At 44.7% G+C, this 27,952-nt stretch overlaps 1 long non-coding RNA gene across 2 annotated transcripts; it reads left to right on the top strand.

Moving 5' to 3' along the window:
* The first annotated feature begins 736 nt into the window (after positions 1-736).
* On the top strand, positions 737-23,148 carry LOC114815611. 2 transcript variants are annotated; one of them, XR_005660627.1, is made up of 4 exons: positions 737-831; positions 9,358-9,463; positions 17,726-17,777; positions 22,336-23,148. It is a non-coding gene; the product is annotated as an uncharacterized LOC114815611 (long non-coding RNA). The 2 variants fall into 2 exon arrangements; XR_003763407.2 differs by lacking the exons at positions 737-831; positions 9,358-9,463 and adding an exon at positions 17,038-17,189.
* Positions 23,149-27,952: the final 4,804 nt, after the last annotated feature.

Genomic DNA, 27,952 nt, shown 5'->3' with positions numbered 1-27,952 from the left:
TAATCCCCATTTTACAGATGAGGTAACTGAGGCAAACCACCTAACTTTGATCAAGGTCACACAGCAGGCAAGTGGCAGAGCCAGGATTAGAGCCCACATCCTCTGACTTGCAAGCCCGGGCTCTTTCCACTAAGCCACACTGCTTTTCTGCCATATGTCTGCCATATGTCTGCTGTATGACCTTGGACAAATCACTTAACTTTTCTGTGCTTCAGTTCTCTCAACTGTAAAATGGGGATAAAAAACCTGCTCTTCCCTCCATTTAGATTGCAAGTCCCCTGTGGGATAGGAACTGTGTCTGGTCAGATTATCTTGTATCTATCCCAGTGCTTAGTGCATAGTAAGTGCTTAATAAATGCCACAATTTTAGCTTGTCCTGTGGGCCTGGCAATTTCCTGAGTCACGGAATAAGAAAGCTCATTCCCAACAGGCACTGTCCAGCTGAAATCATCTGAAAAAAGTGATTAATGAAGGACAATCAAAGACTTTTTTTTTCCAATGTAAAAGAGAAATCAGAAACTCGATCAGAAATCTAACCAGACACAAAATTCCTCCGAGGTAAATCCGTTGCTATCTCGGAAGCTGTTGAGACTTGCTATCCCAAACCTCAGAGAAGGATTTGATTAGCAACTGGAATTAAATTTTAGGTCCAAAGAAACCCAAAGGTTTTAAAAATTTAAAACAGTGTTTCAGTTGGTGACCAATACTACATTTGCCTATACCTAGGTACTGAAATTTTGCTTCCTTCATTTCAAGATGAAAGTTCCCATTCAATATGCATTTGGAGTTCATCACCACCCTCAAGCAATTTAAGGACACTGAAAAGCAAAGGTGAGAAAAGAATTAGCTCCCCCAAGACTGAAAGTTTCTGGTGGACAGGGAACATATCTACCAACTCTGTTGAACTGTACTCTCCCAAGTGCTTAGCACAGTTTCTACAAACAGTAAGGACTCAGTAAATACCATTAATTGATTTATTGGTAGGATGTGACAGGCTTTAGAAACTGAAGTGTTTAGTTCTGATGAAATGCTAACTAGAACAATTCCAATCACACTAAATGGCAAAGGAAAAAAAGAAGAGAACTGAACAAAACCCATTATTATATATAATGGTTTTATATATGCATATATATATATGTATATATACATATTCATGACCCAGTGGGAAGACTAGGGGCTTGGGAGCCAAGAGACCTGGTTTCTAGAACCAGCTAGCTCTACCACTTGCCTACAGGGTGACTTTGGGCAAGTCGCTTAAGTTCTTGCTTAAGTACAATAGCAATTACTATTATTGTATTTGTTGATAATAATGGCATTTTTAAGTGCTTATCGTGTGCCAAACACAGTACTAAGCATTGGGGCAGATATAAGATAATCAAATCAGACACACTCCCTGTCCCACATGGGGCTCACAGTCTAAGTAGGAGGGTGAACAGGTAATGAATCGCCATTTTACAGATGAGGAAACGGAGACATTGAGAAGATAAATCACTTGCTCAGGGTCACACAACAGGCAAGTGGAAGAGCCAGGATTAGAACCCAGCTCCTGTTACTCCCAGACCTGTGTTCTTTCCACTAAGCCACTGTTTAGCCTACACTGTGTGCCAAGCATTATGCTACATTCTAGAATAGATACGAGATAATCAAATTGGACACAGTCCCTGTCCTACACGTGGTTCATAGGGAATAAAATATCTGTTCCCTCTCCCTCCTAGACCATGAGCCCAGTGGGGGATAGGAACAATCAGTCAATCAGTAGTATTTATTGAGCACTTACTGTGTGCTGAGGTCTGTAATAATAATAATAATAATATTGGTATTTGTTAAGCGCTTACTATGTGCCGAGCACTGTTCTAAGCACTGGGGTAGATACAGGGTAATCAGGATGTCCCACGTGAGGCTCACAGTTAATCCCCATTTTACAGATGAGGTAACTGAGGCACAGAGAAGTGAAGTCACACAGCTGACAAGTGGCAGAGCTGGGATTCGAACTCATGACCTCTGACTCCCAAGCCCAGGCTCTTTCCACTGAGCCACGCTGCTTCTGTACTAAGCACTTGGGAGTGTACAGTAAAACAGAGTTGGTAGTCACGTTCCCTGCTCACAATGAGCTTACAGTCCAGAGGGGAAGACAGGCATTAACATCAATTAAATAGATTACAGATATATGCATAAGTGCTGGAGAGCTGAAGGAGGGGTGTATAAAGGGAAAAAAATTCAAGTTCGAGGGTGACGCAAAGGGAGTGGAAGAAGAGGAAATGAGGGCTTAAGTCAGAGAAGGCCTATTGGAAGAGATGTGCCTTCAGGAAGGCTTTGAAGGTGGGGAGAGTATTCACCTGTCAGATATGAAGAGGGAGAACATCCCAGGCCAGAGGTGGGATGTGGATAACAGGTCGGCGGCGAGATAGAGGAGACTGAGGTACAATGAGTAGGTTGGCATTAGAGGAGCTAAGTATGTGGGCTGGGTTGTAATAAAAAATCAGGGAGCTAACCTAAGAGGGGGCAAGGTGATTGAATGCTTTAAAGCTAATGGCAAGGAGTTTCTGTTAGATGCAGGGATGGATGGGCAACCACTAGAAGTTTTTTGAGGAGTGGGGAAACATGGACTGAACGTTTTTGCAGAAAAATGATCCGGACAGCAGAGCGAACTATGCACTGGACTGGGAGAGACAGGTGGCAGGGAGGTCAGCAAGGAGGCCGACACAGTAATCAAGGCAGGATAGGATAAGTGCTTGGTTTAATGTGGTGGCGGTTTGGATGGAGAGGAAACGGTGGATTTTAGCTGTCAGGAAAGTTGAACTGAGAGAACTAATAGAATGAATATATCAGTTGAATGAGAAAGATGAGTCAAAGATAATGCCAAGATCACGGACCTGTGAGAAACGGCATGGCCTAGCGTATAGAGAATGGGCCTGTGAGTCAGAAGGTCATGGGTTCTAAGCCCGACTCCGCCATATATCTGCTTTGTGACCTTGGACAAGTCACTTCACTTCTCTGGGCCTCAGTTTCTTCATCTCTCAAATGGGGATTAAGCCTGTTGTGTAACAGAGACTGTGTCCAACTCGATTGGCTTGTATCGCCCAAATGCTTAGTGCAGTCCCTGGCACAGAGAAAGCACTTAACAAATATCACAGTTATTATTTGGGGGAAGGGTGGTGTTGTCTACATTAATGGGAAAAATCACATGGAGAGCAGGGTTTGAGTGGGAGGATAAGGAGTTCAGTTTGGGTATTTTAAGTTTGAGATAATAATAATGTTGGTATTTGTTAAGCGCTTACTATGTGCAGAGCACTGTTCTAAGCGCTGGGGTAAATACAGGGTAATCTGATTGTCCCACGTGAGGCTCACAGTTAATCCCCATTTTACAGATGAGGTAACTGAGGCACAGAGAAGTTAAGCGACTTGCCCACAGTCACACAGCTGACCAGTGGCAGAGCCGGAATTCGAACCCATGACCTCTGACTCCCAGGACATCCAAGTAGAGATGTCTTGAAGGTGGGAGGAAATGCAGAGCCGCAGAGCAGGAGAGATCTCATTATCTTGTATCCAGCATTGTGTTGCACCCTTACTAAGGGCTTAATAATAATGTTGGTATTTGTTAAGCGCTTACTATATGCAGAGCACTGTTCTAAGCGCTGCATTAGATACAGGGTAATCAGGTAGTTCCACGTGAGGCTCACAGTTAATCCCCTTTTTACAGATGAGGTAACTGAGGCACAGAGAAATTAAGTGACTTACCCACAGTCACACAGCTGACAAGTGGCAGAGCCGGGATTCGAACCCATGACCTCTGACTCCCAAGCCAGGGCTCTTTCCACTGAGCCACGCTGCTTAACGACAGCCAACACCATTATAAAGACGTGTAATTCAGGGTAAAGCCCGACAGACGATGAAACTCACTCAGGTGGAAAGGTTTACACAAAATGATAATAAATACGGAGGAAGAATGGAGAAAGATCAGAGAAGAAATCTGGATAGAGTTCAGAAGCACCAGAGGAAAAAGAGTGTGGGAAGACTCAAACGGTTTGAGCAATCGGATTCAAGTAAAAGGACTAGGTCACAATAGATGGCAGTGGTGGATGGTGGAAGAGGTAGGTTTTCTTCTATCCTTGCCCTATTATTACTATTATTATTAAATGCCATCGAGTCGTTTCCAATTCATAGCGACTCTGTAGATATACTTTCTCCCGAACGTCCTGTCCTCTGCTATAATCTGCAACCTTTCTAATCGTTCTTCCGTTATCGTTGTTATGGTACCTATCCATCTAGCTGCTGTTCTGCCTCTTCCACGTAATACTTTCTCCCGATCGTCCTGTCCTCTGTTATAATCTGCTACCTTTCTAATCGTTCTTCCGTTATCGTTGTTATGGTCTCTATCCGTCTAGCTGCTGTTCTGCCTCTTGCATGTTTTCCCTGGACCTCTCCTGGTATTAGTGTCTTGTCCAGAGAATTAGTCCTCCTGATTATGTGTCCAAAATATACTAATGTAAGTCGAGTCATTTGGCCTTCCAAAGTCCACTTTGGTTTAATTTGCTCCAAGATCCATTTGTTTGTCTTTGGGGCAACCCATGCGTGGCTCAGTGGAAAGAGCACGGGCTTTGGAGGAAGAGGTCATGGGTTCAAATCCCGGCTCCGCCACTTGTCAGCTGTGTGACTTTGGGCAAGTCACTTAACTTCTCTGTGCCTCAGTTACCTCATCTGTAAAATGGGGATTAAGACTGCAAGCCCCACATGGGACAACCTGATTCCCTTGTCTACCCCAGCGCTTAGAACAGTGCTCTGCACATAGTAAGAGCTTAACAAATACCATTATTATTATTATTATTATTCACAAAAGCCTTCTCCAACACTACATTTCCAAAGAAGCGACGTTCTTTCTATCCTGTGTTTTCACTGACCCGCTTTCGCATTCGTATGTTGTCACTAGGAACACCATAGAGTTGACAATTTGTATTTTATTTTTCTTGGCAATAGTTACATCAGCGCATTTCCCGAATTTTTCCAGGCTCTTCATAGCGAGTCTTCCTAATATTAATCTTCGGCGTATTTCTTGGCTACTCTTTCCTTTACTATTGATTAGGCATCCCAGGAGAGAAAAATTGTCGACTATTTCCATCTTCTCTCCGTCCACTACAAGTGGGATGTGATACGGCAGGGGGCGCTAAGAGCAAGGTGTCCCCGTCACCTCCACAGTGACGTCATCCTCAAGGACTAATTGAGTTATGGAGTCAATGAGAAATGGGTCTATTCCCTTAGTAACTTGGTTGGGGGGAGGACTTTGCTAAATGTTTTGTTCCTAGCCTTATGTCTGCAGTGGTAGAAGGGGTGAAATCAAGCCCAGGCTTGGGAGTCAGAGGTCGTGGGTTCTATCCCGCCTCTGCCACCTGTTCACTTCCCTGGGCCTCAGTTCCCTCATCTGGAAAATGGGGATGAAGTCTGTGAGCCCCAAGTGGGACAACCTGATTGCCTTGTATCTTCTCCCCCAGCGCTTTCAACAGCGCTTGGCACACAGTAAGCGCTTATCGAATACCATCGTTCTTATTCCCTTCTAGACGGTGAGCCCACTGTTGGATAAGGTTGTCTCTCTCCGCTGCCCACTTGGACTTTCCAAGCGTTTAGTACGGTGCCCTCCCCACAGTAAGCGCTCAATAATCGAATGAGTGAATGAATGAAGTCATGGAGGAGGGGCTGCGGGGAGGAGCCGGGGATAAGGGAAGGTCCACAGTGTGGCCGTACTCTGGGTATGCTACTATTATTATGGTATTTGTTGAGCACTTAGACAGCGACAAGTGCCATTTTAGGCTCTGGATTAATCGGTTCAGAAATAGGCCCTGTCCCAAATGGGACTCACAGTTTAAGTAAGAAGAAGAACTAATATTCTTAGTATATTGGATTGAAAGTGCTCTGAGAGCTGGGGACATGGGTTCGTTTCTATTGTATTCTCCCTGGTCCTTATTATTAAGCTCTACCTGGTCCCTGTCCCTCGGGGGCTCACGATCTAAACGTATAAATAGGATGATAGGATGGGAAACAGACACATCGGGAATGATGAAAGATTAAAGCACCACATGGACGAATAAGCAAAATAAAAACAAAATCAGCAGGGGGAGTGCTTTGAATTCAAAGGTGCTCAAGAAATGCTATTGATTAATTGGCTATTCCGCTCAAGCGTATTTCAGCTATCAGTGCCTCCTTACAAATTTTCCTTGTTGGTATTTTCCCCCCACTTTTCCCCCTTAAGCCATTTTTGGTCTCATATTCTTGCTAATCTTGCCTCATCGAGTGTGCTTGGTAGAAGAAAATTCATTACTCAAGTTTTCACTAGTAGTCACCACGAGGACATGTGTCCCAGATGGAAAATGAGTAGTTTTCATTTTCCAAAAGCTTCTGGTATGTGACCAGATAGTTATTTTGGGGAGATGATTTTAACTGTTAGTCTCTCTTGAGAAAAGCGATTACTGCAATTCTGGGCTTTTCTTAGTTATTTCCTGCCCACGGGGAGCTTATACTTTATGCGTCCTTGCTACTGAACTTTGATTTGTGCCTTAGTTTGTTGATTTTGAGAATTTCCTACAGAAGTAGACCATTTTACCTTCTGATGTGGCTGTTTCGGGAACCAAAGAGTGATTAGTAACGTGGAGGCTTTGGCTAGTGAGAAGACATCCTGCAGTGCTTCTTCATAGGCTGATTAGGAGTTGAGAGATATTTCTCGATGAAATTAATCACTGGGAATTTCTTTGTTGGGCAGTTTTGTTGGGAAGGAGCTCAGGGAGAGGTCAGCATGCTCATTAATATGGACCGGGACCCTTTTCACTTTCCCTCTTCTTTTAGACACTCAGTGTCCCGGGCTTCCATTTTGTCTCTTTCTCCTCTGACAATTGTCTAAAAAGAGGTGGACTAGTGATAAATATGCCCAGAATGAGTTATGGGTCAATCTCTTCTCTTTTTTTTTTTTTTAATTGTATTTGTTAAGCGCTTACTATGTGCCAGGCACTGAACTAAGACCTGGGGGACATACAAGATAATAGGATTGAACACAATCCACATCCCACATGGGGCTCACAGTCTTAATCTCCATTTTACAGACGAGGTAACTGAGGCACAAAGAAGTTAAGAAACTGGCCCTAGGTCACAGAGTAGAAAAGTGGCAGAGTTGAGATTAGAACCCAAATCCCATGACTCTGTGCTTTTTCCACCAGGTCTGTTTCCACTAGAGAAGCAGCGTGGCCTAGTGGATAGAGCACGGGTCTGGGAGTCAGAAGGTCGTGGGTTCTAATCCCAGCTCCGCCACTTCTCTGCTGTGTGACCTTGGGTAAGTCACTTCACTTCTCTGGGCCTCAGTTCTGTCATCTGTGAAATGGGGATTAAGACTGCCCCAAGTGGGATAGGAACTGTGTCCATCCCAATTATCTTGTATCTACCCCAGTATGTAGAACCGTGACTGGCACATAGTAAGTGCTTAACGAATACCATTATTATTACTATTATTAGGTCATGCTGCTTTCCCCTTCTTGTTTCCTTTTATTCTAGGTGAAATCATAATGGCTCATCGTAACTCTTCTGTTGGATAGGGGAATTAATCAGTCACTCCATCAGTGGTGCTCACTCTCAGCCCCACAGAACCTATGTACATATCTGTAATTTATTTATGGATATTAATGTCTGTCTCCCCCTCTAGGCCGAAAACTTGTGAGCAGGGAATGTCTCTTATATTGTTATACTGTACTCTTCTAAATGCTTTAGGACAGTGCTCTGCACACAGTGAGTGCTCAATATTCATTCATTCATTCATTCAATAGTATTTATTGAGCACTTACTATGTGCAGAGCACTGTACTAAGCGCTTGGAATGTACAATTCGGCAACAGATAGAGACAAACACTGCCCATTGACGGGCTCACAGTCTAATCGGGGGAGACAGACGGACAAAAACAAGACAGCATAATCACAATAAATAGAATCAAGGAGCTGTACACCTCAATAACAAAATTAATAGGGTAATAAAAATATATGCAAATGACACAGGGCTGAGGGGAGGGAGAGGGGAGAGGGAGGAGCAGAGGGAAAGGGGGCTTAGCTGAGGGAGCAGAGGGCGGAGGGGGGGCAGAGAGGGAGCAGAGGGGAAAGGGGAAGCTCAGTCTGGGAAGGCCTCTTGGAGGAGGTGAGCTCTCAGTAGGGCTTTGAAGAGGGGAAGAGAATTAGTTTGGCGGAGGTGAGGAGGGAGGGCGTTCCGGGACCGCGGGAGGACGTGACCCGGGGGTCGACGGCGGGATAGGCGAGACCGAGGGATGGTGAGGAGGTGGGCGGGAGAGGAGCGGAGCATGCGGGGTGGGCGGTAGAAAGAGAGAAGGGAGGAGAGGTAGGAGGGGGCTAGGTGATGGAGAGCCTTGAAGCCAAGAGTGAGGAGTTTTTGTTTTGTGCAGAGGTTGATAGGCAACCACTGGAGGTTTTTAAGGAGGGGACTGACATGCCCAGAGCGTTTCTGCAGGAAGATGAGCCAGGCAGCGGAATGAAGAATAGACTGGCTTGGGGAGGGACAGGAGGAAGGGAGATAGAGAAGGCTGATACAATAATCCAGCCGGGATATTATGAGAGCCTGTACCAGTAAGATAGCTGTTTGGACGGAGAGGAAAGGGCAGATCCTGGCAATATTTTAAAAGTGAGACTGGCAGGCATTGGTGATGGATTGGATGTGTGGGGTGAATGAGAGAGCTAAATAAATACAATGGATTGATTGATTACTGTGTGCAGAGCACTGTACTTTAGTCATTAATATTACTGTGAACATCTCTTTTCCTACACCTTTAATGCTCCATGCTATTGGCTACATGTAAATGAGATACTTATGTAAGGAACAAGAACTATTCTCGATACTATTTCTGCTTTGAGTTAATATGTGATCAACATTATCTGACTGATTTCTTCTCATACGATGCTGTTTATATGAGGTATTTTGCTTTAGAGTAATAATAATAATGGTACTTATTAAGCAACTACTAGGTACTAGGTTAGGTTGGAAGTGGGGAAGAAGCAAAAATGGGCATGTTGCCATGCATTATAAACCCGCTTCCAAGTGCCCACGCACCCAAAAATCCTAATGGTTCAGGGCCAGCTGCTCTGGGATCCCCAAGCTGGGAAATTCTGATTTAATGGGGGGCCCTGCCCTGACAATGGCAGGCTTGGCGTGTCCTTTAGTTGTGCAGCAGACAAGCTCTTGGCTGTGGTGCAAATCACTCAATCTGACCGGGCTCCGGTTTGCCCGTATGTCAAAGGGGGATTAGGTGAAAGTTCTTATAAATGACTAAGTTTCTTTGGGCTGAAAAATCACTTTTTGTTCACATTTCCTTGGCTCTCTTAGGAAACCACCATCACTCCTAATCCACAGACTCCAGAAGAAGAGAAAACCGAAACCAGCAGGAGGTTGCCAGCCCTAAACACTACATTAAGCTTCCACTTCAGAACAGGTAATGTTGTCTCTTTCCTCCTTTCACTTCCCTCTTTCCGCCCCCACCCCAACTGCCCCTTGCAAAAGAAAGAAGAGAAAGCTTTTGAAGATATAAATGAGGTGATGGAATAACTCTGATGACATTACCAAAACTATTTTTTTTTCCAAAAGGAGCAGCACAATTAATTGTTAATTCTGACTTGAGTTCCCTTGTGAATCCTCACTGTAATTTTGGACCCATTGTAGAAACAGCATAACCTCAGGGAAAAAGCAATAGGCCTCAGACCTCAGGACCTTATCCCAGCTCCACCATCTGCTTGCTGTGTGACCTTGGGCAATCCATTTAACCTCTTGGTGCCTCAGCTTCCACACCCATAAAATGGAGATGCCTGTTCTCCCTGCATTCGCTTAGACTGTGAGCCTGTGTGGGACCAGTCTGATTATCCTATGTTCCTATCAGTGGTTTGCACCCAGAGAACATTTAACAAATACCACCAGTTATTATTATTACTCGGAGTCTAGATCAGATGGTCCACCCTTAGAGAAGCTGCTTCAAATCCCATGCCTACATTTCCCCTTAATAATAGTAACAGTCATTATATTAGTAGCAGGACTAGCAGTATTACAGTAGCATTTATTGATTGCTTATTATTTATTGATTATGTACATACCCATAATTTGTTTCTGTGAAAAGCCATGAAATGTGTTGATGTAACTATTGCCTCAAAAATAAAAGTTGTCAATCCTACGGTGTTTCCAGTGACAATATTTGGATCCGAAAGCTGGACGGTGAAAAAATAGGATAGAAAGAACACCTATTCTTTTGACATGCGGTGCTGGAGGAAGCTTCAGCAAACACCATGGACTGCCCAAAAACAAACAAAAGGGTTTTAGAGCAATTGAAACCAAACTGGTCTTTGATAAGCCAAAAGACTCGACTTAGATTAGTGTATTTTGGACACATAATCAGGAGGACTAATTCTCTGGAGAGGACATTAATGCTAGGAAAAGTCTGGGGAAAAAGAGGGAGAAGCAGACCAACAGCTAGCTGGATAGAGACCATAACAAAAATAACGGAAGAACCGTTAGAAAGGTTGTGGATTATGGCAGAGGACAGGATGTTCTGGAGAAAGTATATCCATGGAGTCGCTATGAATAGAAAACGACTCGATGGCACTTAATAATAATAAAAATAATAATAATGAATGTCTGTCTCCCACTCTGACTATAAGCTTGTTGTGGGCAGGGAGCATATCAACCAACTCTGTTTTACTGTACTCTTTAAAGCACTTAGAACTTGCTCTGCAAACAGTAAGTGCTCAGTAAATATCATCGACTGTCTGATTGACTGATGGCCCTCTTGGTGTTCCAAGATTTTCATCCCAAATAAAATCCTTATTTTTTTTCCTCTTTGCTCCTAATGAATCCCTTTGGTGATCTGGGTGAGACTGGATGCTCAGATTGCCACCATTCCCCACTTTTCAGAGGAAAATGAGGGTGGAGGCTTTGAAGACGAAAGCAGCTTCACTAACGTCCCTTACTCTAATGCAGGTGTCTATAGCCCTGCCGTGAGCCACCCCCAGATCTTGAGAATAGAACAGCTGGGGAAAATGTCGCTTCTCAATCTGGTGCTGTCCGTTTCATTCTACCATGGGGTGGCCATAGCTTCTCGGTTAAACCAGCTTTTCGATGCTGAGGGAATTGAAAATAATTTTGGTATTTGCTAAGCTCTTACTATATGCACTGTACTAAACACTGGGATAGGTACATGATAATTGGGTTGGATGATTTTAAAAGTCTTGTCTTATGCCATCAAGTCGTCTCTGACCCATAGCGAGACCAAGGACACATCTCTGCCGGAATGCCCCGCTCTCCATCTGCGATCGTTCTGGTAGTGGGTCCGTAGGGTTTTCTTCATAAAAATATGGAAGTGGTTTACCGTCGCTGCCTTCCTCGCAGTAAACTTGAGTCTCCGCCCTTGACTCTCTCCCATGCAGCTGTTGCCCAGCATGGGTGAGTTTTGACTTGTAGTAGATTGCCTTCCACTCGCTAGCCACTGCCCAAGCTAAGAATGCAACGGTTAGGCCTCTGCTTGACTCCCTCCTGTAGCCGAGACAGGCAGAGTACTGGAAACTCTCCAGGTGCGACCCTGAGAGGGGAAAAACTCTTAAATTCTGTTGAAAAAAGAAGTGAGAAAGGCTATTTAGAGGACACAGAGATTGAACTTTTTGTTTAAAATATTAAAATATGATCAATTCACAGATGAAAAATTTTGTTTGATTTGCAATTTGAGGGGTGCAGTATAAGGAATTCTTTTTTGCAGATTCAAAAGCCAGTTTAAAATGTTCTGCCACATTGAAGTAGCTATTTTTCTGTGAAAAAAGTTCTTCCAACTCCCCACGTCCTCAGATGAGATAATGCTGAGGGCTGAACTGGATCAACAGATGGTGTTTTTATTTGTCTCAGCTTAACTCTGCCAACAACCACCCTCATGACTCTTTGTTCCCTCCGAGTTAAAGAACGTTGGTTGGTTCACAAAAATATTTTTTGGAAAATAAATTTGGGGAGTGGGGTTTGTTCAGGCAACCCTCGATCTTTTCTTCGGGGTTAAGAGTGTTTCTCAAGGGGAACAGTCCAGCTGCTTAGATTTCCCTTTCCCGCAACCCGCTCGGGAAAAACTTCCCCACTACTCTCAGTGCACCATTGGAGGGTGCTGGAAATTCTGAAGATTCGTGACTACAGTAGTCGGGTTTCCCTCTTCAGTCAGCTCTGTCCTTTCTTGGCAAAGAGAAAACAACAACTAGCAGGAAGCTGCATTTTCCCCCTCCTTGGTATTTCCCTGTTTGAAGAATGCTTGACGTCATTAACTTGGTTGCTGACCCTGAGGATGGTACATCAGACAATCAATCGATCGATCGGTGAGTGGTATTTATTGAGCCCTCACCGTGTGCGATTCTAAGCACTTGAGAGAGGACATTCTAACAGAGTAGATAGGTACATTTCCTGGCCTCAAGGAGCTTACAGGTTACTCCTAACTCTCCGGCTGCTCTTTCTCAGTCTCTCACCCCAACTGTGGGAGTCCGTCCAGGTTCAGTCCTGGTTCCCCTTCTATCCTCCATCTACACCCACTCCTTTGGAGAATTCATCTGCTCCCACGGCTTCAACTCCCTTCTCTATGAAGATGATTCCCAAATCCACATCTCCAGTCCTGATCTCTCTCCTTCTCTGCAGTCTCGTATTTCCTCCTGCCTTCCGGACATCTCTACCTGGATGTCTCCCCGACATCTCAACCTTAACAGGTCCGACACAGAACTCCTCATCTTCCCACCTAAAACCCACCCTGCCCGTGACTTTCCCAGCACTTTCGCATCAGCATCCTCCACATCTCACGAGCCTGTAAACTGGGCGTTATCCTCGACTCCTCTCTCTCATTCCACACATCTGTCAGCAAGTACTGTCAGTTCAACCTCTAGAACACGGCTAAAATCCACGTCTTCATCTCCATCCAAACTGTTACTATGTTAATGCAAACAGTTACCCCATCCCACCTTGATTACAGCATCAGCCTCCTCACTGACCTCCCTGCCTCTTGTCTCTCTCCACTTCAACCCATACTTCATTGTGGTTCACGGATCATTTTTCTGAAAAAAGATCAGTCCATGTTTCTCCAGTCAAGAACCTCCATTGGTTGCCCACTCATCTCCATATCAGACAGAAACTCCTTACCATAGGCTTTAAAGCCCTCAGTCACCTCACCCCTTCCTACGTTACCTCCCTGATTTCTTGCTATAACCCGGCCCGCCCACTTGGCTCCTCTAATGCCAGTCTTCTCACTGAACCTCAATCTCATCTATCTCCCAGCTGACCCATAGCCAGCACATCCTGCCTACAGCCTGGAACTCCCTGCCCCTTCATATCTGAGACTATCACACTCTGCACCTCAAAGGCTTCTTAAAAGCACATCACCTCCAAGGGGCCTCGTGACTAAGTCTTCATTTCCTCTTCTTCCACTTCCTTTTGCATCACCCTTGAACTTAGATTTGCACCCTTTATTCGCCCCTCTCTCAGCCCCACAGCACTTACATCCCTATCTGTGATTGACATATTAATGTCCAACTCCCCCTCTAGAGACTAGGCTCCTTGTGGGCAGACATCATGTCTACCAACTCTGCTATATTGTACTCACCCAAGCATTCAGTACAGTGCTCTGCACAAAGTAAGCTCACAATAAATATGATTGACTGATAGATAATAATGTTGGTATTTGTTAAGCACTTACTATGTGCAGAGCACTGTTCTAAGCGCTGGGGTAGACACAGGGGAATCAGGTTGTCCCACGTGGGGCTCACAGTCTTAATCCCCATTTTACAGATGAGGTAGCTGAGGCACAGAGAAGTTAAGTGACTTGCCCATTGGTCACACAGCTGATAAGTGGTGCGGCCAGGGTCAGAACCCATGACCTCTGACTCCCAAGCCCAGGCTCTTTCCAGAAAAGCATTTCTCTGGTGGGTCTTCCCAGTCTAGATAATAATAATAATAATGGTATTTGTTAAGTGGTTAGTATGTGCAAAGCACTGGCCTAAATAGTGGGGTAGATACAAGGCTCCCCTGTGTCTACCCCAGCGCTTAGAACAGTGCTCGGCACATAGTAAGCGCTTAATAAATACCAACATTATTATTAAGGCTATCAGGTTGTCCCACATGGGGCTCACAGTCTTAATCCCCATTTTACAGACGAGGTAACTGAGACACAGAGAAGTAAAGTGACTCACCGAAAGTCACACAGCTGATAAGTGGTGCGGCCGGGGTTAGAACCCATGAAGCCCAGGTTCTTTCCAGAAAAGCCACGGAGGGGTGAGAATTTATCAGTAAAAATGTCCCACGTAGACTAGAGTGACCATTCATCCAGTTTTCTATCAGAACACTTGTTTTTCAGCTGGTCTTCCCTATGTGGAGCTGGTCTGCCTCCAGGTCCAATATTTTTATCTTAAACATCCAGTCCCTCTCCACCTCGGTTCTTGCTGCCTAGTGCCATGGCTCCGAAGTGGGCCCCGTATTATATATTCCAACAGTGCTTTGCACATGGTAAGCGCTTACCAAATGCCATTATCATTATTTAGAGACATGGGAGGGGCACCTAATGGCTCCGGTTAGAGAATACTTGCTGGGGGCCTGACCCATCTTCTAATCCGTTTTAATGTCTGCCTCTCTCTGGGTGACAGGAACCGTGTTGTACTGTGCTTGCTCAGTTCTAATGTACCGTACTCTTCTAACCACTTAGTACAGGGCTCTGCACATAGTAAGCGCTCAGTAAATATAATTGATAAATACCATTGACTATGTCTATCAACTCTGTTGTATGATACATTCTCAAGGGCTTAGTACAATGCTCTGCACAAACAGTAGAGAAGCAGCGTGGCCTACTAGGGTGGAAGATAATATTAAGGTTAGTATCTGTAAAGCACTTACTATGTGCATTGTTCTAAGCGCTGGGTGATCAGGTTGTCCCACTTAGGGCTCACAGTCTTCATCCCCATTTTACGGATGAGGGAACTGAGGCACAGAGAAGTGAAGTGACTTGCCCGAGGTCACACAGCTGACAAGTGGGGGAGCAGGGATTAGACTCCCAAGCCCGGGCTCTTTCCGCTAAGCCATGCCCCGCTCCAAACAGCACGGGCCTGGGAATCCAAGGACCTGGATTCTAATCTGAGCTCTGCCTCCTACCTGCTGCATGACCTTGGGTAAATCACTTAACTTCTCTGTGCCTCAGTTACTTCATCTGCAAAGTGGGGGTTAGGAATGTGAACGTCATGTGGGAAAGGGACTACCCCAGTGTTTAATACAGTGCCTGGCACATAGTAAATTCTTTTAAAATACTATTACATTCCAACCACTCAATAAATACCACTGATTGATTGGTTGTGCCAAGTGACATCATTCATTCATTCATTCATTCACATTTACTGAGCACTTACTGTGTGCCAAGCACTGGACTCAGTGGTTGGGAGAGTGCAATACAACAACAAACACATTCCCTGCCCACACGGAGCATCAGTACACTACATTGCAAAATCAGAATAACAGAACTAATGTTTCATATGGCAAAGGGTTGGCAAAGGGGCATTCGGTATCTTTGAGCATCAATAGAGGTCATGAAGACAGTCCAACCAGTTAATTAAGTTCCCCAACATTTGTCTTTGGGCCTAGGTTACCCACTTGGGTGATCGAGATAGAATAAATCAACTAATCATTTGTTCAATCCTGCTCTTCACGTGAGCTGGGATCATGCAGCTATTTCGTCTCAAATTCAGTTTTCCCCTTTTAATTAAAAAGAAAATTAACAATGCTTTGTTTGCAATAGGGATCTTCAAATGATTCCCATTTAACTATAAGGCTACATGCAGAGGGCAGAGAAACCTTGCCTCGCAGACAAAGCCAAAGGAAGGGCGGAATAGCTGGGATAACCGCTCCTCACACTCAGCTTTGCTGCTCCCATTTCTACGGAGCCTCTCCAACTTGATCCAGGCCTCCCTCAGAGGCAGGGAAGGCGAGCGGCAGCATTGGAAACTAAAACTAAGCCCCCCTTCCCAGACTAAGCCCCCTTTTCCTAGCCTAAGACACTCTTTTCCTCTGGTCCCCCTCCCCTTCACCTGGACTCGCTCCCTTTGCTCTAATAATAATAATGTTGGTATTTGTTAAGTACTTATGTGCAGGGCACTGTTCTAAGCGCTGGGGTAGACACAGGGTAATCAGGTTGTCCCACGTGAGGCTCACAGTCTTCATCCCCATTTTCCAGATGAGGTCACTGAGGCACAGAGAAGTGAAGTAATTTGCCCACAGTCACACAGCTGCCAAGTGGCAGAGCCAGAATTCAAACCCATGGCCTCTGCCTCCCAAGCCCGGGATCTTTCCACTGAGCCATGCCGCCCTCCTCCCTTCCCAGCACCTGTGTCTATACGTACATATGCATAATTCTATTTATTTATATTAATGATGTGTATATATCTATCATTCTTTTTATTTATATTGATGCTTTTGATGCCCGTTTACTTGTTTTGATGCCAGTCTCCCCCCTTCTAGACTGCACCCCCCTTATGGGCAGGGATTGTCTCGATTTGTTGCTGAATTGTACTTTCCAAGCACTTTATCCAGTGCTCTGCACACAGTAAGTGCTCAATTAATACAATTGAATGAATGAATTACTGTTTTCAGAGAGTGGGAACAGGCTGGCTTAGTGAAAAAAGCCCGGGCTTGGGAGTCACAGGTTGTGGGTTCTAATCCCAGCTCCACCACTTAGCCGCTGTTTGACTTTGGGCGAGGCACTTCACTTCTCTGCACCTGTTACCTCATCTGGAAAATAGGGATTAAGACTGCGAGCCCCACGGCGGGGGGGACAATCTGATTACCTTGCATTTACCCCAGGGCTTCGAACAGTGCTTGGCACATAGTAGGGGCTTAACAGATACCGTCATCATCATCAATGATCGAATGAATGAAAAATCCAAATTTAGGCCACATCGAGGGGAGCAGGACCCCCTCCAAGCCTAGGGGCTTCCTGCCACTTGTTTGCTTTTCCAGACATTTGTCCTGCCCTCATTCCAACCAGAGTCCTCACTCCCTTCGTGTCCTGTGACTGCACAGCAACAAGGGAATTAAACTCCAGCAGCGAGAGGCCTCAGTGGATTTTAGGACATTGGGAAGACTTTGGTGGCAACTGAACTCCGGAGTATAGCTCTCGGCACATAGTAAGTGCTCAGTAAATATCACTGATGAATTGATGAATCGATTGAATGATCTGGGCAGCCGCCCCCCGAGGCTCCCGTACATTCACTAGCCATATCTATATACGCTTCCAAGGAAAAGTTCCTCAGTCTGGGGTGAAATCTGTAAAAGCTTAAATTGTGTGGGATTTGAGTGAATGAGTCTGTGTGTGCGGGCGCGTAGGTTGCTGAGTGAGGGAGGGAAGTGGAATGGTTGTGACTACAAATATGAGAATATGAGAAGCAGCGTGGCTTAGTGGAAAGAGCACGGGCTTGGAAGTCAGAGGACGTGGTTTCTAATCCTGGCTCCGCCACTTGTCTGCTGTGTGACTTTGGGAAAGCCACTTCTCTGGGCTTCAGTTCTCTCATCTGTAAAATGAGGATTAAGACTCTGAGTCCCACGAGGGACAACCTGATTAGCGGACAACCTGATTAGCTTGTATCTACTCCAGTGCTTAGAACAGTGCTTGGCACATAGTAAGCGCTTAATAAATATCATTATTATTATTATTATCTTCTAGATGTCTGGATGGGGCAGCAAAAGTGGAGCAATTCTGCCAGCCCAAACATTTGGTAAGAGATCATTTATGATGGTATTTTTTAAGCATCGACTGTGTGCCAAGCACTGGGGTCGACACCAGAGAAGCAGACCGGACACAGTCTCTACCCTGAACAGGGCTCACATTCTAAAAGGGAGGGAGGATTGGTATGTCACCTCCTCCAGGAGGCCTTCCCAGGCTAAGCCCCCTTTATCCTCTGCTCTCCCTCCCCTCTCCTTCTCCCGACTCCCTCCCTCTGCTCTACCCCCCTCCCCGCCCCACAGCACTTGCGCATAGATGTACATTTTTATAATTCTATTTATTTATTTTAAGGGTGTGTGTTTATAATTCTATTTATTTATATGGATGCTATTGATGCCTGTCTCCCCGCTTCTAGACTGTGAGCCTACTGTGGGCCGGGATTGTCTCTATTTGTTGCCGAATTGTACTTTCCAAGCACTTAGTACAGGGTTCTGCATATAGTTAGTGTTCAATAAATACAATTGAATGAATTTTATCCCTGCTTTATGGATGAGAAAACTGAGGCACAGAAGAGTTAAGCTACATCGACAAGGCCGCACAGAAAGCAACGGGCAGAGCCAGGGCTCCTGACTCCTAGGACAGGACATGGTAGGCCATGCTGATTGCCATTCCAGACACCAGGACTCCAGGCAGAATCTGGTTGATGAGTAACAATAACAATAATAACAATAATAATAATTCTGGTACTTGCTTAGCTCTTATTATACGCCAAGCACTGTACTAAAAACTGGAGTAGATACAGGATAGTCAGATTGGACGGACTTCTTGTCCCGCATGGGATTACTGTCCAAGTGGGAGGGAGCAGGATTTAATTCCCATTTTACAGAGAAGTAAAATGACTTGCTTGAGGTCACACAGCAGGCAAGTTGTGGAGCCGGAATTAGAACCCAGGTCCTCTTAGTCCCAGGCTCTTGCTCTTTCCACTAGATCACACTGCGTCCCGACCGTCTGCAACTATAAATAGGTATCTCGTTTGAACAATTTAAGCCTCACTTCAAGTGGCCCCATTCCTTTTTGATACTGCCTGGCCATGTCCGTATTCCAACAATCTAAAGATTGGCATTTCCCCATCCTAACTCCCCAACCCTAGACTCTACTTGCTTTTGGAAAATTTGGAAAACACCGATGGACTTTCAGTAGAGTCATTCTTGCTGAAGGATTTCCCCAACCCTGCTTAACTTGAGCTTGTCGCGGAAAAAAAGAGCATAGAGAGCATGGGCCCAGGAGTCCAAAGGACCTGGTTTCTAATCCTGGCTCCGCCGCTTGTCTGCTGTGTGACCTTGGTCAAGTCACTTCACTTCTCAGTGCTTCAGTTACCTCATCTGTAAAATGAGGATGAAGACTGTGAGCCCTATGTGGGACAAGGACTGTGTAAACCAGAGAAGCGTGTATCCACCCCAGGGATTGAAACAGCTCCTGACACATAGTAAGTGCCAAAATAATAATGTCATTATTATCGTTCATTGACTCTTACTTAGCCTTCTGTTATTTGGGGGTTATTTGTGACACAGGGCAAACCATGCTCTAATACCCTTCAGAGGACAAGTCTTTCAGAAAAGCTTCAGAGGACAAGTCTTTCAAAAAGATCTGACTACATCTCAGAAACTGTAACAAATTAGAGCCGGAAGGGGTCATTACCAGAGGTCATCTGATCCAGTCCCCTGCCTTCCAGAGGGCAAATGAACCGTGCAAGGCAGCCCGTCAGTCTATCGTAAGTTAGAGGACTAGCGGTTGTGATATCCAGGAGACCTAGACCGGTTTCTAGAGCAGTTTCACTGGCTCCATCTTCAATTCATGCTCAATATCAAATAGCAGGAGAGAAGATTTACCAGTAAAGAGGTCCAGGAAAGCAGCAGTCATCGTAGCATCACGGCTCCACCGGGCAGAGCACGCACAAGCGACGGATGGCAGCAGGATACCTAAGCATCTGTTAAAGGGTGATTTGAAGGGGGCACACGAAAGCCAGAAGGTCAGAATAAAGGGTAGACCTAGGGAAGACATCTCAACAATGGTGGGCAACGTAGTGCCCTAAATGGAGGAATCATGGACGGTCGGGGGAATACCCGCAGAAGATAGATCAGCTTGGCACACAGCGATGATGAGAGATATTGCTCTCCTGGAGCAAGGCCTTCCAAAAGCAATGTGGCCTATCCATCCATCCATCAATCAATCAATTATATCTACTGAGATCATTGCACTAAGCCCTTGGGAGAGTACAATATAAAAAAGTTGGTAGACATGTTGGGAAGAGAAGCAGCATGGAGCAGTGGACGAAGCACAAGTCTGGGAGTCAGAGGTTCTAATCCCGGCTCTGCCGCTTGTCTGCTGTGTGACCTTGGGCAAGTCACTTCACTTCTCTGTGCCTCAGTTACCTCATCTGTAAAATGAGGATTGAGACCGTGAGCCCCACCTGGGACAGGGACTGTGTCCAGCATGATTTGCTTGTATCCTCCCCAGTGTTTAGTATAGTGCCTGGTACATAGCAAGCGCTTACAAATACCACAAATACTATTATTCATTCGATAGTATTTATTGAGTGCTTACTATGTGCAAAGCACTGTACTAAGTGCTTGGAATGTACAGTTCGGCAACAGACAGAGACAATCCCTGCCCACTTACAGGCTTACAGTCTAACCGGGGGAGACAGACAGACAAAAACAATAGCAATTATTACTATTATTAAGAGCATGGATCTGAGAGCCAGGGCTCGGTCCCTTGCTTGCTGTGTGACCTTGGGCAAGTCACTTAACCTCTCTGTGCCTCAGTTTCCTCCTCTGTAAAAGAGGAATTAAATCCCTATCTTTCCTCCCCATCTTGGACTGTGAGCCTCATGTGGGATAGAGGCTGTGCCCAATGTGATTATCTTGTATCTACCCCAGTATTTCACATATCATCTCGTCTTATGCCGTCAAGTCGTCACCGACCCATAGCGACGCCATGGACACATCTCTCCCAGAATGTTCCCCCTCCATCTGCAATCATTCTGGTAGTGGATCCATAGAGTTTTCTTGGTCAGAATACTGAAGTGGTTTACCGTTGCCTCCCACCTCACAGTCAACTCGAGTCTCCATCCTCGACTCTCTCCCGTGCCGTTGCTGCCCAGCACGGGAGAGTTTTGACTTGCAGCAGATGGCCTTCCGCTTGCTAGCCACTGCCCAAGCTAGGAGTGGAATGGAATGGAGAGGCCTCTGCTTGACCCTCCCTCTCCTAGTCGAAACTCTCCAGGTGCGACCCTGAGAGGTGGTTTCATGTATAGGAAGCATTTAACGGAGACCACAATTACTTCAAAAGTTGAGATGCCAAGAGACAGGCTGAAAATTGAGCCAGGATATTAAGGCCAAAGGATCCATCCTGTAAATGAAAACAGGGTTGCTGACAGGTTTTTTCGGTCTAATTCACACAACCGAATAGAACCTTACCATCAGTGGTGTCATCTTTGAAGATGAAGGATTGCCATGTGTGTGGGGGTGTGTGGGTGTGTGTCTACTCTAACAATAATAATAATAATGTTGGTATTTGCTAAGTGCTTACTATGTGCAGACCACTGTTCTAAGCGCTAGGGGAGATACAGGGTAATCAGGTTGTCCCACGTGAGGCTCACAGTTAATCCCCATTTTACAGATGAGGTAAATGAGGCACAGAGAAGTTAATAATAATAATAATAATGTTGGTATTTGTTAAGCGCTTACTATGTGCCGAGCACTGTTCTAAGCGCTGGGGTAGACACAGGGGAATCAAGTTGTCCCATGTGGGGCTCACAGTCTTAATCCCCATTTTACAGATGAGGGAACTGAGGCACCGAGAAGTTAAGTGACTTGCCCAAAGTCACACAGCTGGCAAGTGGCAGAGCCAGGGTTTGAACCCATGACCTCTGACTCCAAAGCCTGTGCTCTTTCCAGTGAGCCACGCTGCTTCTCTTAGAATTTAGGAAATTCTTAGGAAATCACTGTTCACCACAGTTGGGAAAGAAGTTAGAAGAGAAGTTCTACTCTCTTGTAACGGGGTAGAGGAAAATTCTACCAGGGACAAGCACATATATTTATGGATGGATCTCATATGAGGAGTCTCAAAGGGTGTGTATGTGCAGGTACATATGTGTAGTTATGGCTGCTCACTACATTAATTCTGACCCCTGTGGTTACAAATAGTTTGAAATTTGTCTCTCCCAGTAGAGCGGAAGCTCCTTTGGAGCAGGGAACATGTCAACTGTATTACCCTGTACATCCCAAATGTCCAGTACAGAGCCCCACTCCAAGTGGACATTCAATATTTGCTTCTACTCTTATGACGAGACATATGTATATATGTTAAAACTATACTATCCTAGTTTGTAAATCATGTAGAATCAAAGCCTCTTCCTGAAATGGAGACAGATTATATCTGTTGCTTCCCCCTTGTCTGAGTGGTCCGACTTTCTTTCATGAAAAGGGATTAAGTTTGCCTGTTGCGATCTACTCTTCGCCAAACTATGTTGCGTATTTCTTAGTATTTCATGCTCTTCTAGGTGACTGTAAATGGATGTCAGATCATTTGTTCTAATATCTCCCCAGTTATCAAGGTTGCAATCTTGGTCATGCAAGCGGAAGAAAAAACAAGATTGCCCATCTTCTGCTGGCTGGGTTCGAACTTGGCCATGGGAGCGGGAAAAGAGAATAGAGAGGAAAATGGACACTGGACTGAAGAGATGGGAAGAGGAAGCAGCCCTCCATCACATCATCCTCCCTTCAGGGATATAAGGGTTGTTTCAGGCCCCAGACATTTCTAGGGATGGATCTTGGCTTCAATTAATGGCTGGCACAAACTGCTTTTTTCAAGCTAGCACAAAAGTCCGGAACAAATAAGCTTCGATAGACATCTCCTCGTTAATTTTGAGAAAGGGAACAATTAACTTTTTTTCCAGCATTTTTTTCTAAACTGGAAATCTTACTGGAACTTGAGCCAAGTTTAAAACCAAGCTAACCTTTTCCTCGAATCAAAATTAGTCCCATCAACCTAGTCATAATTAACAAGCAAATGAGAATTAAATTAATAAGTGACTCAGACTCTACTTTTAATTTACACATGGGAAGTCACCAAAGGACCTGCAACAAAACGCTAAATTGTCCTTTTTGAATCAGCCTTAACTCTTTTGTGGACTGCTGCAGGAGGCTCAGAACACACAATATCAATCTTATGTTTTATGATATGAAGGTTATCCATAACAGTCATAGTAAGTTATCATTGAACTTGACTGCCGTGATTCATCATCCTCAAAAACTGCTAGGTACTATTGATAGAAATCAGCTTTGGCTGCACAGACCAAGAATATTTTACAAATGGAATTTTCCCCTCTAGATTGTAAGCTCCTTGTGGACAGGGATTGTATCTGCCAATTATATTGTGTTGTGGTCTCTGAAGCACTTAGTACAGTGTTCTGCACAGAGTAAGGACTCAATAAACATGATTGATTCTTGTAGAAATTTTATTTTGGACCCTAAATATATCAGTGTTTGCTGGGTTTTATCCTCCTCCCCACATTCAGCTCCTCAACACTGATGTACGTAACCATAATTCATTTAAATTTCTGTTTCCCCCTCTAGACTGTAAGCTCCTTGGGGGCAGGGATTGTATCTATAAACTCTATTGTATTGTACTCACCCAAATGCTTAGTGCAGTGCTCTGCACAGTGTAAGCATTCAATAAATAGCATTGATCGACTGACTGGTTGTTGCAGAAACTTTATTTTAGAGCTCAAATACATAACTGTGTTTGCTGGGTTTTATTTGCTCGTGAGAAACAACATGGTGTAGTGGCTAGAGCACGGGCTTGGGAGTCAGAAGGTCAAGGGTTCTAATCCCGGCTCTGCCACTTGTCTGCTGTGTGAGCCTGGGCCAGTCACTGCACTTCTCCGGGCCTCCGTTACCTCATCTGGAAAATGGGGATTGAGACTGTGAGCCCCACGTGGGACAGGGACTGTGTTCAACTCGATTTGGTTGTATCCACCCCAGCGCTTAGTACAGAGCCTGGCACAAAGTAAGCACTTAACAAATACCACTATTATTATTATCCTCCTACCCACCTTCAACCCCACAGCCTTCATGTACAGATCCATAATTGATTGTAATGACTATCTCCCCCTCTAGACTGTAAGCTGCTTGTGGACAGGGAATGTATCTAACAACTCTGTTGAATTATATTCTCCCAAGTGCTTAGTAGAGTTCTCTGTGCACAGTAAGCTCTCAATAAATGCCACTGATTGACTACAATAATAATAATAATAACTGTGGTATTTGTTAAGCATTTACTATGTGCCAGGCATTGTACCAAGCCCTGGGGTGGATACAAACAAATCGGATTGGGTCTCACATTGGGCTCACGGTTTCAATCCCCATTTTCCAGATGAGGGAACTGCAGCCCAGAGAAGTGACATGACTTGTCTAAGGTCACACAGAAGGCAAGTGGCAGGTGGGGGATTAGAACCCACGACCTTCTGGCTCCCACTGAGTCATGATATCCACTAAGTCATGTAAATGAATATTAAATACCATCAGCCAGAACCTGATGTTTTTGGAGCTGGAGGTCACTCACTTCAATTCTGAGGCTAGCTCAGGAATCCCAATGTCAGTACAATCACCTGATTGCCAGGTAGGTGACGGGTTTTTCTCCACCCCACCTCCCAACCCTGCCCCACAGTGCTTGTGGGTCTTCAGCGAGTTCCCCAAGTCCAAGAAGACTAGACAGGATTGAATGGATATGCTTGTTTGCTGCAGCTGTAGCCTGGATAAGCACCCAAATCAAGGAGAAGAAGCAATCTCAAGGTACAAATATCCTGTCTGAAACACCTTCAGCCTGAGGCTTTTCATTCCTTTTAAGCAGACTATCAACAGAAAGTGCTGCAGGGCAATCCCTCTAACTTGAAATCACCAACGGGTCATTTATCATTAACTCTGCTGAGACAGAAATGGAATCCAGGTAGGTTTTGCAACATTAGGTTTGCCTAAGTCACCTCATTTGACTTTCAAAACCGAGAGTAGTTTTAATTGACAGCCCAGTCATTTGGAAAACAGTAATGGCAGGTCAAATATTCCAACCATATGTGTGCGGGTCCGTGTGTGTGTGTGTGTGTGTGTGTATTTTAAGTCTTTGTGAGTTCGTAGATGCAGAGATCTTGAATTTAAGTAAAAAAAATACTATGCCTTCACTTCTGCATCACCTAGGTGCTTCTTCGTGTGTTTGCGTATATTATTTATTATATATTATTTATATATTTTGTTAATGAGGTGTACATAATAATAATAATAATAATGTTGGTATTTGTTAAGCGCTTACTATGTGCCGAGCACTGTTCTAAGCACTGGGGTAGACATAGGGGAATCAGGTTGTCCCACGTGGGGCTCACAGTCTTAATCCCCATTTTACAGATGAGGGAACTGAGGCACAGAGAAGTTAAGTGACTTGCCCACAGTCACACAGCCAACAAGTGGCAGAGCTGGGATTCGAACTCATGAGCCCTGACTCCAAAGCCCATGCTCTTTCCACTGAGCCACGCTGCTTCTCCAATTACATGTACATCCCCTTCATTCTATTTATCCTGATAATGTTGTCTTGTTTTTCTTTCCTTCTGTGTGGCTCTGCCGTCCATCTCCCCCGATTAGAACGTGAGCCCATTACTGGCGGGGATGGTCTCCATCTGTTGCCCAATTGTCCATTCCAAGTGCTTAGTACAGTGGTCTGCACATAGTAAGCGCTCAATAAATACTATTGAATGAATGAATGAATTGTTAAGCAACTCAGTATTCAGCCTGGCCCCAGACCCACCACACTTTTGTACACAGTCTCCCAGTGCTTGGCAAAGAGTAAGCGCCTAACAAATATCATCATTATCATTATTTTAACATCTGTCTCCCCATTCTCAACTGTAAGGTCATTGTGGATTCTATTTACCAAGTCAACAGGATTACTATCTCCCAAACATTTAGTACAGTGATCTACACACAGTAAGCACTCAATAAATATTGGCTGACATTGGTTGGTTGATGTCACCCTGAAAATCTGGGCCAGATGGTAAATAAATATATTAGCAATATTTTGCATTCTTTCATTCAATCGTACTTATTTTCTCTCCACACACTTCCCATTCTTTCTCTTTTCCAAAAAAAGGGGCAGTTCATTCTGATTAAAAGCTTTCTCACTGCTTATAAATCATAGCAAATGATCATCGGTTTGTGATTTTATTATTTTTGACTCATTCTTTTTAAATACGCCTTTGGTCATATTTATCATTTACAACCTGACCTGGAGAAAATCATTAGTTTTACATATTCATAACATTTTGTTACAGGCTTTTGTTGAGCAGGGCACTTCACTAAGGCCTGGGGGAAGAGAACATGGATATTAATACAGATAAGATTCCTGGCCCAAAGGAGGCTCCCAAAAAGCGGGGAGTTGTTGACATGTACAGAGGAAAAGAAATCTCAGGGCAGATTCAGCAAATACAACAATTTAATAGTGATAACAACCAAAACAAAAGCAACGGTTCATTACCTTTGGATTCCTCCCTGCTTATTAGACACAGAAGCTCTTGCTTGGTGAGAGTGAAATGGTAATTGCATAGGACTATGACACCTAATTACAACCAAATTGGCTATCCTGTATTTCAAAAGAGCCAAGAAAAATATGGACTTAAATATTCCAACCAAGACCCATTTGAGAGTTCTGTGAAGGTTTCGGTGATCGTGGTTGAATCATATCCACCGCCGCCCTCTCCGCCCCCACCACCAAAAATAAAAAATAACCATAGTCGGGATTTAATCGACACCATATTTTGGAAAGGATGACAACAAAAATTGCTAAATTCCCTCCCCTTTCATATCTGGCAGACCACCAACCTCCCACCTTCGAAAACTTCCCCAAAACTTGTCAACTCCCAGAGGCTTTTCCCAGCTACACCCTCATTTCCCCTTGTTGCTCTCCTGTGTGGCCTATGTACTTGGATTTATGCCCCTTAAACACTTGATATTCACCTCACCCTCAACCTCACAGCACTTCTATACTTATCTTTATACTCTGCCATTTCCCCTATCTGAGTTGACTTTAATGTCTGTCTCCCCCTCTAGATTAGATCCTTGTGGACATGGATCATGTCTACCAACTTACTGTATTGTAGTCTCAATAAATACCACTGATTGATTGATCAATTGGTTAAGTGATTCATGGTTTACCAGGTAGTGTTTAAAGTAATGTTTAGGGAAACAGCATGGCATAGTGGATAAATATTATTATGTTATGTTGGTATTTGTTAAGCGCTTACTATGTGCCGAGCACTGTTCTAAGCGCTGGGACCTGGGAGTCCGAAGGTCAGGGGTTCTAATCCCGGCTCCACCACTTCTCTGCTGTGTGGCCTTAGCAAGTCACTTCACTTCTCTGAGCCTCAGTTACCTCATCTCTAAAATGGGGATTGAGACTGTGAGCCCAACATGGGACAGGGACCGTGTCCACCCCCATTTGCTTGTATTCACAAAATTTTATTATTATTAAAGCCACCGGGGATCAAAACCACAAGGGCCAAGTTTGGTGATCTGATTAACGGAAAGCGGACACTGTGCGTTTCGGGCAAGAGGCCACCTGAAAGCTTTGCTTGGGGAAATGAAAGGGTTTAATTGAAAATAATCCCCAAATGAACGTGCCCTACTTGCCCTCTTACTGTCCTCGGGAGACCTCTAAGCTCCCCCCAGCACACATCCCCTTCCCAGGAAGGTAGGTTTTCCCATATTGACATTCCAGACTGTCATGGCAGCTTCTGAGAAGTGTAGAGAAAACCAGCCCCTGTATATCAGGGGGGTTTTTAGCCCATACTCCCTACACTTTCTCCCTCCTGCCAGCCATTTTGAAAGCCTTTTAAAGGATCCTATCCCATCTGTGGCCTTCACTCCTGGTAGGGCTGTTTTCATCCAAACGGGTCATGAGTTTCCCAGCACTCTAACTGTTGTGCAAAGGTGTTTCTTTGATCTCCTCCATCAGGGATTGGTCTCCTCCCCAGGAATGCACCACAGGAGATGTGGGGGATCCAATGGTTGGAGAACTCTGTTGGTTAACAAAGAGTGGAAAAGTTAACTTTAGTAGGTGACCTGGTAGGAAGCAGCATGGCCCAGTGGATTAAAGCATCCACCTGAGAGCCAGAGGACCCGG

This window comes from Ornithorhynchus anatinus, chromosome 12, assembly GCF_004115215.2.
Source record: "Ornithorhynchus anatinus isolate Pmale09 chromosome 12, mOrnAna1.pri.v4, whole genome shotgun sequence".
Classification (NCBI taxonomy): domain Eukaryota; kingdom Metazoa; phylum Chordata; class Mammalia; order Monotremata; family Ornithorhynchidae; genus Ornithorhynchus; species Ornithorhynchus anatinus.
The sequence above is the reverse complement of the archived record's forward strand: the minus strand, read 5'-3'. Positions and strand labels throughout refer to the sequence as shown.